This window comes from Theropithecus gelada, chromosome 18, assembly GCF_003255815.1.
Source record: "Theropithecus gelada isolate Dixy chromosome 18, Tgel_1.0, whole genome shotgun sequence".
Classification (NCBI taxonomy): domain Eukaryota; kingdom Metazoa; phylum Chordata; class Mammalia; order Primates; family Cercopithecidae; genus Theropithecus; species Theropithecus gelada.
The window spans coordinates 16,839,383-16,855,351 of NC_037686.1; the positions used below are offsets into that span (position 1 = coordinate 16,839,383).

The 15,969-nt window shown below is 39.5% G+C and overlaps 1 long non-coding RNA gene across 1 annotated transcript in view; it reads left to right on the forward strand.

The window, feature by feature from the left end:
- The window catches only part of LOC112611268, a 40,963-nt gene extending 25,697 nt beyond the window's left edge, over window positions 1-15,266 (forward strand). Inside the window, exon 3 of the long non-coding RNA XR_003116623.1 lies at window positions 15,102-15,266. This is a non-coding gene — a long non-coding RNA (uncharacterized LOC112611268). The remainder of the gene's footprint in view (window positions 1-15,101) is intronic.
- The last annotated feature ends 703 nt before the right edge of the window (window positions 15,267-15,969 follow it).

A 15,969-nucleotide genomic window follows, 5' to 3' on the forward strand; every position in this document is an offset into this window, starting at 1 on the left:
TCAGGTTTTAGCTTAGCTGAACCATCAGTGAACCAGGCCCAGGCACTTAGTGGGAACTCTGTGAATCAAGGGCCTCACTGAGCCAGTGGCTTTACTTCAGGTGGCAGAATGGGGAATAAAATTTTTCTCAAGGGATAGCTACTACTTTTTTGTATAAAGCCAAGATGCTGCTGGGGCCAGGCTCGCTTCATACATTTTTGACAAGAGGGGCTTGTTGGGCTCTTCTTACCTTGTTGGTCATTGGGTTCTAGTTCTCCCATGCCAAAAAAAGAACTATCAGAGAATTACAAGGCCTCCTTGCGTCAGGTGTTCAGTTTGGACGACAGCCCTACAGCAATCTCATAGCTTCTTTCCAAAATGCATGTACCTGTTAATCATGTCAGGGAGGTGACAGGTCCAAAACCCCAAGGGGCGTCTCTGAGTAGAATCTGCCTCCCTTTGCCAGAGACTCCAATAGACAAGTTCATCAGTCACAGGGACTCATGGCACAAAGTGGCCTCATTAGGGTCGAGACCTCCCCAAAAGTACAACCAGTTCTTTACATGTGGCCCTTCCTGACTGGGAGAATCCCCTTTGGCACGTATAGGATGGGGAAGTACAAATATTTAATGTATGTGTTGCTGTTAGACATTCAGAGGTAGAAGCAACCACAGCTCCTGCCCAAAGACCCCGCTCTCAGCATCACCTTAGCTTCTCCCATCTATGGTGAACCTCACTCCAATCCCATCAATTGCTCCCTTCTCCTATGGGACCATGTGTAATTGTGACCTGGGCAGCTGTACTTAACGGTGTCATAACAGTTTTATTCCTTCTCACCAAAGTTCCCCTGCACACTCATATGGGTGCATATGGTCTTTCATTTTGCTTGGAGACAGAGAGACGGCAGCCTCACCCCTAATCATCTTTTTCCTTAAAGAAGCTGAGGTCAGGACAGCGAGAGAGGGAGAGATCAGGGCATGTAGGGAGAGAATGGCTTTGAGTTAATCAACAAGGTTTTGCATTTATTTTCATCTGAGAGTGGCCATTTGCACTGAGCTCAACCAAACAAATTTGTAATGTCTTCGATACACTTGAAATTCTATGTGTTCATTGGTGGCACCTTATGTTTCAGCTTTAGGGACTCTTGGGCTCAGCAGGGACAGCCATATTGCCTTTTTGCTGGGGCCATGGGCTTGCTGCCCCATGATAACATTTCTTGTAAAATTTATATATTTATATATATAAATTTCAATAGCTTTTGGGATACAAGTGATTTTTTGGTTATGTGGATGAATTAGGTAATGGTGAAGTCTGAGATTTTGGTGCATTCACCGCCCAAGTGATGTATATTGTACCCAGTATGTAGTTTTTTTATCTCCCACTCCTTTCCTACCCTGCCCTGCTTCTGTGTCACCAATATGCATTACAACACCCCTATGCCTTTGCATACCCATAACTTAGCTCCCACTTGTAAGTGAGAACATGTAGAACATATTTGGTTTTTCATTCCTGAATCCCATGGCAACATTTCTTCCTCCTCTTTCCTGAGGGAGAGTGAGCAACAACAAATGCACCATTTGGGTGCTTGGTCAACCCTACCTATTTCTGCTCATCTTCTAAGCGTTCATCAACCTTCATGACTCTCCACTTGCTTACCACTTTAATGAGTGCATTCTGTCAGATCTCAGGGGGTCTTTACATACTCCCAAACATGCCCAGCAGGGTCCTTTTTTCCTCTCATCCCCAATACTGTCAAGAACTGAGACGAGGTCTAAGATTTTTGCCATATTTCTCCATTTCACAAGTGAGGGACCAGAAAATAGGGCAGGCATGGATACGTTAAGTTGCTTGTCAGTGTCACACAGTAATTAAGCTCTGAAGCCAGGATTTGAATCCATGCAGTTGCAAGCTGACTTGGCAGCCTACCAGTTTCAAGGATGCTGGCAGAAGACACACACTCCTGGATCTCACGGTGTGGCAAGAAGCAAGAGCATCAGCATATTTGTGTCAGTTCTCTTTGCCCCCAGGTCTCCCAGAGATGATAGGGATGGCCCCAGATGGATACCTGTACATACAGTAGTTTGTATTACAGGAAAAGACTCTGGGATTAAGAAGCCCAAATCTGTCATAATGAACAGTAAAAGCAGGCCTACAATTTACTCCAGAGGGAGTCCGTATCTTTTTTCTTCCAAGGCTCTTTGCTTTATAAATGCCCTTCAACAAATAACTCTGGACAAAGGACAGTCAGTGCCCCATTTGCAAGATGTGCAACAATGCAAGAGACCCAGGGTGAATTGTATCCCAATAACAACTAATAATGGGTAATGGAAAGAGCTTGTTGAATTAATTAGTGACTGAACAATCTAGACCTGGGTTCCAATCTCAACTCTACTGTTAACATCTTTGTAATCTTGGGAATGACTGAATTTTAGTTTCTTCATATATAAAATAATACATTATTAATAATAATAAGCTTTTCTCTGAGAGCTTACTATACGCCAAACACTGATCTAAGTGCTTTTCACCTAGAATATTATCTTATTTATGATAACTCAGGAAATAGAAACAAGGATTTTTTTCCATTTTATAAATGAGGAACCAGAAAATGGGGCAGACATGCATATGTTAAGTTGCTTGTCAATGTCACTCAACTAGTAAGTCCTGAAGCCAGGATTTGAATCCACCTAGTTCACTCTAGTTTCAGTGGTTTTAAGTACTACCCTCTGCTCCCTACATGAGTCCTAATAACAGTATCTGCCTCTCTGGGGTGTTGTATGAGGATTGAAAGAATTATTATGTGCTTAATAAAGGATGGTATTCTTTCTTTCTCTTTCTTCCTATGGTTGCTTATTAAAGCAAACAACCCCGACTCAATGTCTTGGAATCTTCTTTTTTAGAAATGGTGATTATTACTTTACCAACGAAAGGTGGAAAATATGTCTCCCCAACAAAAGGGGAGAAAGGCTGAACAGTGGGTACAGTGTGGTGATGGGAGGTTAGCATGAAGGAATTAAACCCAGCCCTCTCCAGGTTGAGGAGGAAGAGCCACCCACAATGGTGCCTGGACCTCCAGGTGTCTGTGAAACGGCTACAGAACTGCAGATGCTGGCTCTGAAATACTTCTTCCTTCATCAACTCCAGATGAACCAACCCACAGAGAGAGCAGCCTGAAAGACTGCCTGAGAAATATTCAGAGAACTAACCATGAGGCCCCTAATTCATAGCTGCCTAGAACAAGCGGCATCTCTCTGTGCTCTTGTCTGGGTGTTGTTCTTGGGGTAATCTGAGCTGCCTGCTATCATCACCATATATAATAGTCCTGGCCTGGGGCTCCACTACAGCTTCAGAAAAGAAAGAAAGAAAAAAGTCTCATGGTTTCAAAGGCAACTTGGCCCAAAATGTAACTTTTAAAAGCCGTGCACATGTACCCTAGAACTTAAAGTATAATAAAATTTTTTTTTAAAAAGCCTATATATTTAGTGAATGTATAACAACCAAATTTGAAACATATTTAATGGAGATATATTTACATGCCATTAATTCTCTGGGAGGGTAATTTATGCATCCCTGTGTAATGCTGGCATTCAATAGATATTGACGTCACACTGCTTAGAATCATTTCGAACAGACACTTGGGCAAAATGAGTAAAATGACATTTGATGGATTTTATGATTCAATTATTCATTCCCAAGGTATGTATTTTCTTTATAATTACACGCTTTTTAGATAAATATGAAGATTTTTGGTGTGGATTCAGTAACCTTAAAACTCTCATTGCATTTACTTGGCGATGGCCCCTGCTGGGACAAAGGCACTTTATTATAGATAAGTACTGTTAACTGGGCTGGAACGAAAACTAGAAAAGAAGAGGCAAGGCACGCGCGTCCCATAGCGATTTCAATTTGCAGGTCCTGAGAAATCCTAAACCCCAACTAGAGAGAATGAATAGAAGACTCTGTTGTACTTGCTACTACCTAAGAGAGCTAGAATTGGTCCAAGCCAGCAGAATTATGTTGAGATTGTGCTCAGAATAGTACTTTGTACCTACCACTGTTACAGCACCTCTTTGTGTCTTGTTTCTTTACTGGCGTATAACCCCTTCCAGTCAGTGGGCTCCTCGAGGGCCGTGACCAGAACTGTCATCTTTGCATTCTGGCAACTGCAACAGAAGAGGCTCACAATGCATGCTTCTTCTTTTAGTTCTGGCCACCTTCTTGCTTTTGCCATTCACATTGCTTTTGCAAAAGGTCTGCACAGCTACTTACCTTGTTTTATGCCCCTGGTTCTTTGCTTATGTTCTTCTGTCTACCCGTAATGCTGCATTCCCCATAGGTAGCTCTGTAACTTTTCTACTTGTCTTTCAGAACTCAGCTCAAAAAGAAATTGTAGAGGCAGTGACCTGATACAGATGAGAGGGAATGTTGGTGAGGCAATCTCAAAAATATGGGTTTTTTGGTCGGGCACAGTGGCTCACGCCTGTAATCCCAGCACATTGGGAGGCCGAGGTGGGCAGATCACTTGAGGTCAGGAGTTCAAGACCAGCCTGGCCAACATGATGAAACCCCGTCTCTACTAAAAATACAAAAATTAGCCGGGTGTGGTGGCGTGTGCCTGTAATCCCAGCTACTCAGGAGGCTGAGGCAGGAGAATCCCCTGAACTCGGGAGGCGAAGGCTGCAGTGAGCTGAGATCACGCCACTGCACTCCAGCCTGGGCAACAGAAGGAGACCCTGTCTCAAAAAAAAAAAGAAAGAAAAAAAGAAAAAGAAAAAAGGGTGTGTGGGGTAGGGGGCTGTTTTCATGTTTTCTTATCCAGGGTGTGCCTATTTGAAAGGATGGTGCTGCAAACCACCTATTCTAAGAGAAACTTTTTAGGTCCCTTCAATTCCTTCTGTCTTCATTGATATCGGTTTACATTTGGATGGCTTAGTTTCCCATCTATTTTGATTACAAGTAGAGAAGGTAGTGGGAAGCTTACAGTAAACATCCGGCTCATAAGTTGACAGTATGCTATGTATATAAATCTATCTTTGAGCTTGGCTAATGTGCTTTTATACTATATGTGAATGTCTTATCTGATCTACCTATCTACCTGTCTATCTCAGGCTCTGCGAGCTTGATTAATGTGAGTGTGCCCCTGAGCCGTCCATTTGTTCTCTAGGTATTAACAATGTTTCTGACAATAAAATCCTGGGGCTTGGTGAATTCTTCTGCTCTGTGGTGAATTGTCTGGGTGACCAGCTGGCTTTCTCTATGTGCCAGCCCTTCACATTGCAGTGTGGTATGCATTTTTCCTAATGGACCTACAACAGTAATCTAATCTAACGAACAGAAGGAAACAGGTTTAACAAAATACGTAAAATAGAATAACAGAAAATAAATCAACAAAGAAGGTGCCCCTCTGTTTTCTTTTCTTTTTTTGTGAGTACTTAAAAAATTGAATTGCTAAATGATTGCTATGTGTCACAGGTTGTTAACATGAGTTCACAGATAATTACTAAACCAGCAATCCATTGATAATGCAAATCTCAAATCACAATGCCAAGTCCTTTTTTCCAGACTCTTGGAACACTCACCTGGAATCTCTGAGCAGGTCTGAAATAGGAAAAGAAGTAGGACAGTGAAAAGGAAGGGGATTTTGTGAGGCAGATTTACATGGAGCTGCTGGTGTGCTGTGCATCTTACGACCTCCCTCAAAAGGGTGGGTGAGTGCATCTGCCTCCTGACCTCGAGAAAAGTGAGGAGACATTGCTGAGACCTAGAGAGCGTGGAACCTGTTTCCCGAAGTTGGCTAACCTGAAGGATGGAGTGCTGGGGAGCAGGAGAGATGGCTGCACCTGGGAGGGCCCAGCATACAGCATTATCTTCCTGACAGCAAGTGCGAAGAGCAGGTGGTACACTGGGATGGGCCAGCACTTCCCCAGTTTGTTGGGGCAAAGTTCCTATGTTTTCCATTAGCCTGATGTTTGTACATTTCCCAAAGCCATTGCAGAGAGAGCCTATCTGGTGCTGCTTTTGTTGTTGTTGTCTGTTTGCTTTGTTTTTTTCTTTGTAAACTTTTAATTGAGGACTAATATGCATATAAACTCATATATATTAATGTGTATTAGTCTTAGTGAATTAAATTCATATATATATGAATCAAATTCAATTCGATTCATATACATGTAAATATATATACACCCATACAATGAAGCACATAGGAATTTTAAATTATTAAATATTTAACACCTACTACGTACGCACAAGAATTAAAAATTAAAGTAAAAATAAAACAACAACAACAAAGTGGCATAAGTAAGGAAAGGAAAATTGAGAAAAATATTTTAATGGTCTCAAAATCTGTGAATCATTAGAATGCTAGAGGAAGTTCCCAAAATAATACTCTGAATGAAACATTTTAAAGTATCACCAAGAGTCTTAATCCAAAGAACTTTGGAGAGACTCTGTCTCTTTAATTTTCTTTAATATGTGCCCTTGAAAGAAATATGCCAGTGCAATAAATGTTGACTAGAACATGTTGGCTTTGCAGTTATGGTTTGCTACAGAATTAAAGGTAAATTCTAATGAACTGGGCAGAAGTGTAACCTCATAGCTAGGTAGGTAATGATATGGTCAATGCCAAAACACAGTTCTCAGAGAGAGCTGAAGCTTAAAGTTTGACATTTTATTTCTTTGTTCCATGGGTTTATTTTTTGAATTTCTTAATGACTATGAGATGAAGTAAATTAGTATCCTTAAATATCCATTGTCTAAAAGGAATAGCCATTGAAGCTCCACTAATGTGTTCAGTTTGCTTTGAACAATGCAAATAAAAAGCAGAATGTTCTACCCTAAACATTATTAAACATTCAAAAATTTTAGCATATATAAAATTAACTTTTAAAAAATGTATAGCTCTGTGCCTGGATACGTACATATTAATGTAGCCACCACTATAATCCGGACACAGAGCAGCTCCATCACCCCAAAAAATGTCCCTCCTGCCGCTCGAAATCCTCCTCGACTCCTGACCCCTGGCAACCACTGGTCTTTTCTGCAGCCCCTGTAGTTTTGTCTTTTCCAGAATGTCATATAAATGGAATCGCACAGCATGCAATCTTTTATGTTTGGCTTCTTTCTCTTAGCATAACGCTTTTGAGATTTATCCATGTTGTGTACATCAAGAATTCATTCCTTTTTATTGCTGGGTAGTGTTCCATTGTGTAGATGTACACAGTTCATTCAGCCACCTGTTGAGGGACATTTGGATTGTTTCTAGTTTTTGACAATTATTAATAGACTGTAAGAGTTTTTGTGTGAGCATAAGTTTTCATTTCTCTAGGGTAAATACCTAGGTATGGGATTGCTGGGTTATATGGCAAGTGTATTTTAACTTTATAAGAAACTGACAAATAGTTTTTCAGGGTGGCTGTATTGTTTTGCATTCCTACCAGCAATGTATGAGACTCCTGGTTTCTCTATATCCTTACCAGCACTTGGTCCTGTCTTTTTGTTTGTTTGTTTTTTATTCTAGTCATTTTTAGTAGGTGTGTAACGGTGTCCTAGTGTGGTTTTACTTTGCATTTCTCTGTTAACTAATGATGTTGAACAGCATGTCTTTGTCATCTACGTATCTTCTCTAGTGAAATGCCTATTTAAATATTTTGCCCGTTTGTGTATGTGTAAGTGGTGTTGTTTCTTTGGTGGAGTTTTGAGAGTTCTTTGTATTTGCTGAATACAAGTCCTTTGTAAGGTACATGACTTGTAAATATTATCTGTAGCTTGTCTTTTCATTCTCTTAACAATGTTTTTTACAGAGCAAGCATTTTTGTATTTGATAAGGCCACGTTTGTCTCTTTTTTAAAATAGGTTGTGTTTTTGGCATCTTATTTAATAAGTTTGCATAGCCCGAGGGTTACTAAGATTTTCTTTTTGGAAGTTCTGTAGTTCTATATTTTACATGGAGATCTATGATCTAAATTTTTGTTTAAATTGTGAGGTACAGATCAAGGTTCATTTTCTAACATATGGATTTCAACTGTTTCAGCATCATTTGATGAAAGCTACTAGGCTTTCTTTAATGAATTGTCTTTGCACCGTTGTCTAAAGTCATTTGGCCATGTTTGTGTGGATCTATTTCTAGACTTTCTATTGTTGTCCATTGATTTATGTGTCTAGCTCTTCACCAATACAACACTGTCTTGATGATTGTCACTTTAGAGTAAGTCTTAAAACAGATTAGTGTGAGTACTCCAACTTTGATCTTCTTTTTCAAAATTATTTTAGCTATTCTAGTCACTTTGCTTTTTTATATAAGTACATGGATCATAGGTGTACAGTTTGCTTAACTTTTGGAAAAGTGAAAATCTCATGTAATTACATCCAGATCAACACTGTGTATTATCAGCATCCCAAAAGTCTATTTCATACCCTCAGTAAGTTATTACCTCTCCACTGCTCACTACCCACCTCTGTCCATAGAAAACATTAATTCTGACTTCTACATCAAAGATTATATTTGTCTATTTTTGAAATTTATACAAATGGAATCATGCAATATATTCTCTTGGATGTCTGTGAGATAAGACAGCTCTGAAATTCATCCTAATTATTACATGTAGCAGAGTTTGTTTTTTGCATTGCTGACAATATTAATTTTTAATAATACACCCTAATTTATGTATATATTCTGTTTTCATAAGAAATTTGGGTATTTTTAAGGCTGTTGGAAATATTGCTGCTAAATCAAAACCACAATAGATACCATCTCACACCAGTCATAAAGGCTATTATTAAAAAGTCAAAAAATAACAGATGCTGGTAAGGTTGCAGAGAAAAGGGAATGCTTATACACTATTGGCGAGAGTGTAAATTAGTTCAACCATTGTGGAAAGCAATGTGGCAATTCCTCAAACAGCTAAAAACAGAACTACTATTCAACCCAGCAATCCCCTTACTGGATATATACCCAAAGGAACATAAATTGTTCTACCATAAAGACACATGCACGCATATGTTTGTTGCAGCAGTATTCACAATAGCAAAGGCAAGGAATCAACCTAAATGGCCATCAATGGCAGATAGGATAAAAAAATGTGGTATATGTACACCATGGAATACTATGCAACCATAACAAAGAACAAGATTGTGTCCTTTGCAGGAACATGGATGGAGATGGGGGCCATTATCCTTAGCAAACTAACACAGGAATAGAAAACCAATACTGCATGTTCTCACTTATAAGAGAGAGCTAAATGATGAGAACACAAAGAGGGGAACAGCACACACTGGGGCCTACTTGAGGGTGGAGGGTGGAAGGAGGGAGGGATCAGAAGACATAACTATTCAGTACTAAGCTTAGTACCTGGGTGATGAAATAATCTGTACAACAAATGCCTGTGACACAAGTTTACCTATATAACAAACCTGCACATGTACCCCTGAACCTAAAATAAAAGTTAAAAAAAGAAATATTGATGCTAGAACATATTTTTACATATCTTAGTGAATATATGCATACATTTCTGTTGAGTTGCTAGAAGAGAAATTGCTGGGTTATGGAACATGCTTATGTTTAGCATTAGTCTATATTGCCAAACAGTTCTGCAAAGTGACAGTCATAAATGTAGTCAACAAATTTAGTCAAATTTAGGATCATAAGTTTGTATTAACCTCTTTTTAAATATTTCCAGAATCTGCAGTGATAGCCTCTTTCTCGTTTTTAGTATTAGTAATATGTTCCTCATTCTCTTTTTTCTTGATTAGTCTTGCTAAGCATTTATTAATTTTAATAATATTTTCAAATATTTGTTGCCTTTTTTCTATTAGATGATTCCTTTCTATTTCAATAATTTTTGTTTTTATTTCTATTTTTCTCCCACCTACCTCCTTCTTTCTCTTGGGGTAATTTGCAGTTTTGCTAACTTGATGTGAATACTTGTGTTAGAGATGGTAAGTTTTCTTTTCATTTCTAGTTTATGCATTTAAGACTACAAAATTCCCTCTAGCCTGTCTTTACTTGCAATAACATGTTTTCATCTACGGTCATTTTTCTTGTGCCATTGTTGTTGTTGTTCCTGCTTGTTAAGTGCTTGTTTGAAATTGTCTGCTTAGTCTTTATTTTTGAAAGCCATTTTCCTTGTGTACACAATTCTAGGTTGGCAATAATTTTCTTTTAGCTCTTTAAAGACATTTTTGTTCACTGTTTCTATTGAAAACTCAGCCATAGTTATATTGTGTCTCTCTGAACATCATGTGTTTGTTTTCTGTCTGTTTATAAGATATTCTTTTTAGTGTTTGTGGGTTAGCTTTATCTGTATTTATTTTGCTCAGAATTTGTAGAGTTTCAATTTACTAATATCTTTTGCTTGTTTTGGAAAGTTCTCACAGTGTTTCCTCTGTTCAATTATCTCTCTCCTTTATAGACTACAACTACACTTATGAAAATTATTTTCATCATGTTTTGTATGTCTCTTAAACTCTTTTTCTGTGTTGTTTATTCTTTCTATTTCTCTGAAAAGTATCAACCTGAATATTTTCTACTGATCTACAATCCAGATCACTAATTTTTTCTTCTGCTATATCTAATGTGCTTTTAAATCCAACTGAATTTCAATCCAGTTGGTTTTAATTTCAGTGTTGTATTATTAAACTCTGCATTTTCTGATGATGTTAATGGATTTCAGTAGTTGGATGAAATTTTCCATCTTTTTGTCTATTTTGATTATGTTATTTATAGTTATTTGAAACTTTATGTCCAATAATTTGAACTTAAATATTTGCCTTTGAGTCTGTTTCTAAAGTCAGTTTTTTTTTTTTTTAAACTGTTGTTTTTGGTCATTTGATCTTGTATTCTGGCATGCTTGGTAAATGTGACCAAATGGCAGACATTATAATGTCTGCCAAAAAACTGTAGATGTAGATGCTGTGGATGACATCTCCCTGTAGAGAGGATTTAATTTTCTTCTGACAGGCATATAGACCACAGGAAGATTATCTTGATCTATTGGATTTAGATTTCAGATTCAATGTTAGGGTTTGTGAGAACTGGTCTATTTTAGGTTCATCTTTATTCCTAGAGCCTATCACTTCAAGGAGCTCAAGGGCGAGCCTAGTATGTTTATTAGAGATGCTCTTTCTTGGCAGGCTATGAACTTCAATTTTTTCTAGCACCATGAGACTACTGAAATGTCTGCTTAGATTTTTAGCTTCTTAGCAGCTGCTTTTTACTTGTTTTCTTGGCAACTTGCCTCACACATGTGCAGCTAGAAGCTGGAAAATACCTCAAGGAAAAATTGCACATATAATACTCACTTTACATCTCTGCAGTTAGCTTTTCTTTCAGATCATGAGTTCTCAAGTTGTAGCTTCCTTGGTAGCCCTATCCACCAATTTTCCACTCCCCTGCCAATGAGACTGTTAGAAACTCTTGGCTGCTGATCTTTGTTCAGCATCTATGTTCCACAAAGCAAACTGGCAAATGCCCTAAGGGTGGCAAGTAGAAACTAGTGTAGCGTTCACTTCTGTCTGTTTTTCTTCTTTCCAGCATTTTGGTCTTTCAAGATCGAGGGACATTTGGAAGATATAATGGAACTCCCACAGGAATGAGTTTATGTAGAGTAGATTGCAAGAAAACCCAGGGATGATGGTGAGGATTGAGTGGCAAATAGAGGAAAAATTTCTAAAATTACAGAAGTTTCAGCTAGATGAAGCCTGGGAAGCGAGCCTCAGGTAAATTCACAAAAATGCCCATGAGAAAGAAAGAATCAGCTTTGAACATCTGCTTGGCCCAAAGAGCAAAAAACCATCTTAGGGCAGTCCTGATTTACATAAGGGAAGAGTTTTCTTATTCCTTTTTTTCCTCCCCTTTTCCCACACTCCAACCTATACTGAATTAGTAACAACAAATAGATAATGTGGACAAGAGTCGGGGAAAAAAAGAAAAGAAGGATCCAATCCTCCCTTCCCACTAAGAGGCCAGCCTGCATTGTGTTTGTGTCAAAAGTAAACACAATGTCATCGAATTACCTATATGCTAAAATAATTCACTAGGTTTTGCTATTTCCGCTTCCAATGGGTAAACAACTGTATCACTGAAGCTCAGGTTCCAGTAGGTTCTCCGTGGCGGCTGTATGGGGGCTCTTGGAAGGCAATTTGAAAGATAGAATGGTTCTTAATGCTTAAAGCCCCATCCCGTCTAAAGAGAAACCTTGAAGAACAGAATTGAGCCCAATATGCTGATATATTCTTTTCTGAATTCTAAACTTTTTCCATTCTGGCCTTTTTAATTCTATCTCATTTCTAAGCATAAAATAAATATAGCATTGAAAAAGGTGTTTGTGTCCCAGTGACAAATATAATCCATGTAATTGTTAAAAGGGAAATTCCAGAATCCCCATGTGGCCTTGCCTTGTATTAGGCAGGAAGAAGCATTCCCCCAAAGACAGACTTGACTAGAGTCTCGTGTCCCCAGAGGGCCTCACTGGAAGTTAGTCTTTGGAAGTTCTAGCATAAACATACTCCCACCCACCTGGCTCATGTACAGGCCATGAACAACTTGGCTTTTCTTCGCAGCAGAGCAGTTTCTGTATGAGTCACTTCTGTCTCCTTATTTTGGACTTTCTGCCTCAAGGGACCTTGAAGATCTGTCCAATACTGTACTGAGAATGCACTCAGCAAACAATGAACAATAGAAAACCTACTAAAAAGACAGTCCCCTCCTCCATGTGGGCCTCGTACTTAGTTCAATGGAAACCAATAACCTAGGCCAAAGTAACACACAGATGCAAACACACAAGGGAATATGTTAGAAGATGAAGGTTTGTCTTTCTGAACAAAGAAACTGATCAGTTCGGGTCTAGAAAACACAGTGTCCCAATGCTGGGAAGTCTTGGGCAATCTTCCATAGAGCAGTCATAATCCCTAGACCCAACCTTCGCTTCTGGAGCTGCTGTTGGAGAGCTGCCTGTTATGTACACAATGGACACACTGCATAGAGCCAACACTTGAGAAGAGAAGGCTAAGCAAAAAGATACCAGAGGGCTCACGGTGGTAGAATGGAGCACACAGGCAGTGGCCTTTCCTATAAGCATCCTTGGCTTGGTCCCAATGTCCTTAGTCAAAATTTCAAAGTTTTGTCCTGATGCACTGGCATATTAAAAATTATTTGGCTCTCTGCCTATTTTCAGATCACCATCATGGAGGAACTTCACTGAACAAGAAATATGTCCCTTCACAAGCCAAGTACAGTAATTGAGTTTTTATGCTTGTGGAGTATTTTTAATATTGTGGGATAAGAAGGGCCTTTCCTTTTCTATCTTAATTTTCTGACTATGCAAACCATTATTAGTATCTTGGGGCCCCTGGAAATAGCTAAGGTCCCTATTGGTGCTTCCTTGACCACGGACTCACTAACATTTATCTGTCTGAAGTGAAAGGTATCTCCAATGATCCCAGCTGACATTTATTCAGTGCTTCTCACTCAGCGATCCCAAAGAGCTCTACAAGCTGATTTATGGGCTGTCCGCGGAGTGGAAGTGAATGGTAATGACCACAGTGATGACGATGGTGATGGATCACCCAGGCTCTGGTATTTGATATGTCATGTTGTTTCTGGGGCGTTTCCAATTTCCTGAACTTCCCGGTGATTAGAAGCTGTAAGAGAGTGCGCCGTCCATTTCATCTTGCATTTCTCAGTGGAGATGACTCTGATTGGAGCTTTGGGAGGTCTTAATTCTCGGTCCCCCTTACACAAATTTTAGTAATGAGCAGAGGGCAGACATTTTGAAATGCTGCAGAGTTTGTCTGCATTCCTCCTCTTACAGAACGTGGAGACATCCGCTCACCTCCTCTTTTAGAATGCCCTCAGCCACCTGAAATTCTCTGGGGCTTTTCTGCTCCACGGGGAAAAGGGAGGAGGCAGAAGCCAGGATAAACTGTCAGTTAGAAGGTTTATGGTGACATAATCAGGCATAGTGCTTTCTAATTTTTTTAAATTTTTTAATTTTTCTTTTTATGCCATGGGAAGCCCTGGTCCCTTTTCCAACAAAATCCTTTAGAGTATCAACATGTGAAGCAGATAAAACTGAGCTGTTCCACCCCAGTCCTTCACCCTCACCCTGCATCATAGTGACCCCTGGGACCTGGATGGAAAACCTCTGGCTTCCTGGGGTTCTGGGCTGTGAACTGTACACAGGAGACATGAATTTCTTTCTAGGGCTCCTCACAGACTTCTGAGTACATTATTGAATATCTGTGTGCTCTCTTTGTCCCATCTCTAAAATAGAGACTAAACAGTCTTCATTGAATATTACCATTGAGGCTTTTAAAGGTAGGGTGCAAGTATGCCTGAACTATAGTAATAATAGGGGCAATATGATTTCAGGCATATTTCTAAATGCTCTCCTTTATAACCTAATTTAATTCCTATACCCTCTCTATGGGGCAAGTACTATTAAATATTATTATCGCCATTTTAAATGGTGGAAACTGAGGCACAGAGAGGTTATACAAATTTCCCAGGGTCACTCATCTTGTAAGTGATGTAGGCATGATTCAATGCCAGGCAGCCTGGCCCCAAAACCCCTTGATATGAACCCCTGACATTTCCAAAACCCCTTGATATGAACCCCTGACATTTGGTTTTAAAACTTGTTTGCATATTAGAATTGCTTAAAGAATTTAAAAAATTTAAAAAATTTCAGAAGACCAGGCTGCACCCCAGACCAATTAAATTGCAGTCTCTGGCTGTGGAACATTACAGTTGGAACATTACAGCATTTTTAAAAACTTCATTTATGGGTTGAGTCGGGTCCCCCCAAAAAGATATGCTGACGCTCTAAACCTTGATACTTCTGAATGTGACCTTATTCCTAAATAGGTAATTGAAGGATGTAACTGCTAAAGTTAAATGAAGTCATATTGGAGTAGAGTGTGCCCTTAATCAATATGGCTGGTGTCCTTATAAACAGATGGCTGTGTGAAGTTGGGGCCTGGTGAGTTGTGAGTGGCCTCTAATTAGAGCACAGTATAGCTGGAGAAGAGAGTGTATGCAAAAGAAAAGAAGTCCAGAATGGTAGGTGAAGGCAATTTTCTTTGGCTTCCAATTTCCCATCTTTTCCTGCTTTCTCCTGTTTTTCTAGTCTCCATCTCAATCTTCTTTGCCACATCATGCATGCCCTCGAAGCATTAGAATTCCTTAAAGCTTCATGGGAGAATGCCATGGGATGTTGAAGACAGAGATTGGAGTCATGCATCTGCAAGCCAAGAAATGCACAAGATTGCTGGCAAACCACCAGAAGCTAGGAGCAGGCAAGGAAGGATCCTCCCCTAAAGGTTTCAGAGGGAGCCATGGCCTTGCTGACATTTTGATTTCAGACTTCTATCCTCCAGAATGGTGGGACACTGAATTTCTGTTGTTTTAAGCCATCCAGTTCATAGTATGTTGTTATGGAAGCCTAGGAAACTAATATAGCTTCCCAAGTGATTTCAATGTGCAGACAGGGTTGAGAACCATTGCTGTATTTTAATTTCATTTCTTAAGAACCTACTGTGTGGATGGAGAAAATCTCCTAAGTTATTAGATAATTTAGTCTTGATTAGGGCTGGTGCAAGTCATTTGTCATCCTATGCTAGTACTGGCTGTGCCAACTTCCAAGGCATGGGTCAGTGTTGACCAGGTGTATTTGAGAAGGAAGATGGTTGGCATTAGTGGGAAGTGAGAGAATCACTCCCAGTGCTACTGTTCATAGGGAAAAGTATAGTGGTGGGAGTGACTATGGGTATAGAGTAAGAGGTGCCTGGCACAGGAGAGTTGAGGATGGAAGGGTGCAGAATGAAGGGTTTCCTTTACAGCCAGTACAGTATAACACTGCCAAAAAAAAAAAAAAAAAAAAAAGTGGTCATGGGGGATAGAGCGCAGTCAACAAGGCTACCTGCAATCTAGCGATGCAGGCACAGGTAGAATAGAGCCCTATGAGAGACCACTGGGGTGTCTGGAAGAAGGGGATA